Below are 6,122 nucleotides of genomic sequence, written 5' to 3' on the forward strand. Positions count from 1 at the left end.
ATCTCTTTACATTACAGCATGTCCTGTTTCTAGATCTATATCAGTATCTCTATACATTACAACATGTCCTGTTTCTAGATCTATATCAGTATCTCTATACATTACAGCATGTCCTGTTTATAGATCTATATCAGTATCTCTATACATTACAACATGTCCTGTTTCTAGATCTATATCAGTATCTCTATACATTACATGGAATAAAGGTACAATAACATGTCCTGTTTCTAGATCTATATCAGTATCTCTATACATCACAACATGTCCTGTTTCTAGATCTATATCAGTATCTCTATACATTACAACATGGAATAAAGGTACAATATAATGTCCTGTTTCTAGATCTATATCAGTATCTCTATACATTACAACATGTCCTGTTTCTAGATCTATATCAGTATCTCTATACATTACAGCATGTCCTGTTTCTAGATCTATATCAGTATCTCTCTACATTACAACATGTCCTGTTTCTAGAACTATATCAGTATCTCTCTACATTACAGCATGTCCTGTTTCTAGATCTATATCAGTATCTCTATACATTACAACATGGAATAAAGGTACAATAACATGTCCTGTTTCTAGAACTATATCAGTATCTCTATACATTACAACATGTCCTGTTTCTAGATCTATATCAGTATCTCTATACATTACAGCATGTCCTGTTTCTAGATCTATATCAGTATCTCTATACATTACAACATGGAATAAAGGTACAATAACATGTCCTGTTTCTAGAACTATATCAGTATCTCTATACATTACAACATGTCCTGTTTCTAGATCTATATCAGTATCTCTCTACATTACAGCATGTCCTGTTTCTAGATCTATATCAGTATCTCTATACATTACATGGAATAAAGGTACAATAACATGTCCTGTTTCTAGATCTATATCAGTATCTCTATACATTACAGCATGTCCTGTTTCTAGATCTATATCAGTATCTCTATACATTACAACATGGAATAAAGGTACAATATAATGTCCTGTTTCTAGATCTATATCAGTATCTCTATACATTACAGCATGTCCTGTTTCTAGATCTATATCAGTATCTCTATACATTACAACATGGAATAAAGGTACAATAACATGTCCTGTTTCTAGATCTATATCAGTATCTCTATACATTACAACATGTCCTGTTTCTAGATCTATATCAGTATCTCTATACATTACAACATGTCCTGTTTCTAGATCTATATCAGTATCTCTATACATTACAGCATGTCCTGTTTCTAGATCTATATCAGTATCTCTATACATTACAACATGTCCTGTTTCTAGATCTATATCAGTATCTCTATACATTACAACATGTCCTGTTTCTAGATCTATATCAGTATCTCTATACATTACAACATGTCCGGTTTCTAGATCTATATCAGTATCTCTATACATTACAACATGTCCTGTTTCTAGAACTATATCAGTATCTCTATACATTACAACATGTCCTGTTTCTAGATCTATATCAGTATCTCTATACATTACAGCATGTCCTGTTTCTAGATCTATATCAGTATCTCTATACATTACAACATGTCCTGTTTCTAGATCTATACCAGTATCTCTATACATTACAACATGTCCTGTTTCTAGATCTATATCAGTATCTCTATACATTACAGCATGTCCTGTTTCTAGATCTATATCAGTATCTCTATACATTACAACATGGAATAAAGGTACAATAACATGTCCTGTTTCTAGATCTATATCAGTATCTCTATACATTACAACATGTCCTGTTTCTAGATCTATATCAGTATCTCTATACATTACAACATGTCCTATACATTACAACATGTCCTGTTTCTAGATCTATATCAGTATCTCTATACATTACAACAAGTCCTGTTTCTAGATCTATATCAGTATCTCTATACATTACAACATGTCCTGTTTCTAGATCTATATCAGTATCTCTATACATTACAACATGTCCTGTTTCTAGATCTATATCAGTATCTCTATACATTACAACATGTCCTATACATTACAACATGTCCTGTTTCTAGATCTATATCAGTATCTCTATACATTACAGCATGTCCTGTTTCTAGATCTATATCAGTATCTCTATACATTACAACATGTCCTGTTTCTAGATCTATACCAGTATCTCTATACATTACAACATGTCCTGTTTCTAGATCTATATCAGTATCTCTATACATTACAGCATGTCCTGTTTCTAGATCTATATCAGTATCTCTATACATTACAACATGGAATAAAGGTACAATAACATGTCCTGTTTCTAGAACTATATCAGTATCTCTATACATTACAACATGTCCTGTTTCTAGATCTATATCAGTATCTCTCTACATTACAGCATGTCCTGTTTCTAGATCTATATCAGTATCTCTATACATTACATGGAATAAAGGTACAATAACATGTCCTGTTTCTAGATCTATATCAGTATCTCTATACATTACAGCATGTCCTGTTTCTAGATCTATATCAGTATCTCTATACATTACAACATGGAATAAAGGTACAATATAATGTCCTGTTTCTAGATCTATATCAGTATCTCTATACATTACAGCATGTCCTGTTTCTAGATCTATATCAGTATCTCTATACATTACAACATGGAATAAAGGTACAATAACATGTCCTGTTTCTAGATCTATATCAGTATCTCTATACATTACAACATGTCCTGTTTCTAGATCTATATCAGTATCTCTATACATTACAACATGTCCTGTTTCTAGATCTATATCAGTATCTCTATACATTACAGCATGTCCTGTTTCTAGATCTATATCAGTATCTCTATACATTACAACATGTCCTGTTTCTAGATCTATATCAGTATCTCTATACATTACAACATGTCCTGTTTCTAGATCTATATCAGTATCTCTATACATTACAACATGTCCGGTTTCTAGATCTATATCAGTATCTCTATACATTACAACATGTCCTGTTTCTAGAACTATATCAGTATCTCTATACATTACAACATGTCCTGTTTCTAGATCTATATCAGTATCTCTATACATTACAGCATGTCCTGTTTCTAGATCTATATCAGTATCTCTATACATTACAACATGTCCTGTTTCTAGATCTATACCAGTATCTCTATACATTACAACATGTCCTGTTTCTAGATCTATATCAGTATCTCTATACATTACAGCATGTCCTGTTTCTAGATCTATATCAGTATCTCTATACATTACAACATGGAATAAAGGTACAATAACATGTCCTGTTTCTAGATCTATATCAGTATCTCTATACATTACAACATGTCCTGTTTCTAGATCTATATCAGTATCTCTATACATTACAACATGTCCTATACATTACAACATGTCCTGTTTCTAGATCTATATCAGTATCTCTATACATTACAACAAGTCCTGTTTCTAGATCTATATCAGTATCTCTATACATTACAACATGTCCTGTTTCTAGATCTATATCAGTATCTCTATACATTACAACATGTCCTGTTTCTAGATCTATATCAGTATCTCTATACATTACAACATGTCCTATACATTACAACATGTCCTGTTTCTAGATCTATATCAGTATCTCTATACATTACAGCATGTCCTGTTTCTAGATCTATATCAGTATCTCTATACATTACAACATGTCCTGTTTCTAGATCTATACCAGTATCTCTAAACATTACAACATGTCCTGTTTCTAGATCTATATCAGTATCTCTATACATTACAGCATGTCCTGTTTCTAGATCTATATCAGTATCTATATACATTACAACATGGAATAAAGGTACAATAACATGTCCTGTTTCTAGATCTATATCAGTATCTCTATACATTACAACATGTCCTGTTTCTAGATCTATATCAGTATCTCTATACATTACAACATGTCCTGTTTCTAGATCTATATCAGTATCTCTATACATTACAACAAGTCCTGTTTCTAGATCTATATCAGTATCTCTATACATTACAACATGTCCTGTTTCTAGATCTATATCAGTATCTCTATACATTACAACATGTCCTGTTTCTAGATCTATATCAGTATCTCTATACATTACAACATGTCCTATACATTACAACATGTCCTGTTTCTAGATCTATATCAGTATCTCTATACATTACAACATGTCCTGTTTCTAGAACTATATCAGTATCTCTATACATTATAACATGTCCTGTTTCTAGATCTATATCAGTATCTCTCTACATTACAGCATGTCCTGTTTCTAGATCTATATCAGTATCTCTATACATTACAGCATGTCCTGTTTCTAGATCTATATCAGTATCTCTATACATTACAACATGTCCTATACATTACAACATGTCCTGTTTCTAGATCTATATCAGTATCTCTATACATTACAACATGTCCTATACATTACAACATGTCCTGTTTCTAGATCTATATCAGTATCTCTATACATTACAGCATGTCCTGTTTCTAGAACTATATCAGTATCTATATACATTACAACATGTCCTGTTTCTAGATCTATATCAGTATCTCTATACATTACAGCATGTCCTGTTTCTAGATCTATATCAGTATCTCTATACATTACAACATGGAATAAAGGTACAATAACATGTCCTGTTTCTAGATCTATATCAGTATCTCTATACATTACAGCATGTCCTGTTTCTAGAGCTATATCAGTATCTCTATACATTACAGCATGTCCTGTTTCTAGATCTATATCAGTATCTCTCTACATTACAACATGTCCTGTTTCTAGATCTATATCAGTATCTCTATACATTACAACATGTCCTGTTTCTAGATCTATATCAGTATCTCTATACATTACAACATGGAATAAAGGTACAATATAATGTCCTGTTTCTAGATCTATATCAGTATCTCTATACATTACAGCATGTCCTGTTTCTAGATCTATATCAGTATCTCTATACATTACAACATGGAATAAAGGTACAATAACATGTCCTGTTTCTAGATCTATATCAGTATCTCTATACATTACAACATGTCCTGTTTCTAGATCTATATCAGTATCTCTATACATTACAACATGTCCTGTTTCTAGATCTATATCAGTATCTCTATACATTACAGCATGTCCTGTTTCTAGATCTATATCAGTATCTCTATACATTACAACATGTCCTGTTTCTAGATCTATATCAGTATCTCTATACATTACAACATGTCCTGTTTCTAGATCTATATCAGTATCTCTATACATTACAACATGTCCGGTTTCTAGATCTATATCAGTATCTCTATACATTACAACATGTCCTGTTTCTAGAACTATATCAGTATCTCTATACATTACAACATGTCCTGTTTCTAGATCTATATCAGTATCTCTATACATTACAGCATGTCCTGTTTCTAGATCTATATCAGTATCTCTATACATTACAACATGTCCTGTTTCTAGATCTATACCAGTATCTCTATACATTACAACATGTCCTGTTTCTAGATCTATATCAGTATCTCTATACATTACAGCATGTCCTGTTTCTAGATCTATATCAGTATCTCTATACATTACAACATGGAATAAAGGTACAATAACATGTCCTGTTTCTAGATCTATATCAGTATCTCTATACATTACAACATGTCCTGTTTCTAGATCTATATCAGTATCTCTATACATTACAACATGTCCTATACATTACAACATGTCCTGTTTCTAGATCTATATCAGTATCTCTATACATTACAACATGTCCTGTTTCTAGATCTATATCAGTATCTCTATACATTACAACATGTCCTATACATTACAACATGTCCTGTTTCTAGATCTATATCAGTATCTCTATACATTACAGCATGTCCTGTTTCTAGATCTATATCAGTATCTCTATACATTACAACATGTCCTGTTTCTAGATCTATACCAGTATCTCTATACATTACAACATGTCCTGTTTCTAGATCTATATCAGTATCTCTATACATTACAGCATGTCCTGTTTCTAGATCTATATCAGTATCTCTATACATTACAACATGGAATAAAGGTACAATAACATGTCCTGTTTCTAGATCTATATCAGTATCTCTATACATTACAACATGTCCTGTTTCTAGATCTATATCAGTATCTCTATACATTACAACATGTCCTG

This window comes from Oncorhynchus mykiss, chromosome 10 (assembly GCF_057628025.1).
Source record: "Oncorhynchus mykiss isolate SJ-2025 chromosome 10, ASM5762802v1, whole genome shotgun sequence".
NCBI lineage: Eukaryota > Metazoa > Chordata > Actinopteri > Salmoniformes > Salmonidae > Oncorhynchus > Oncorhynchus mykiss.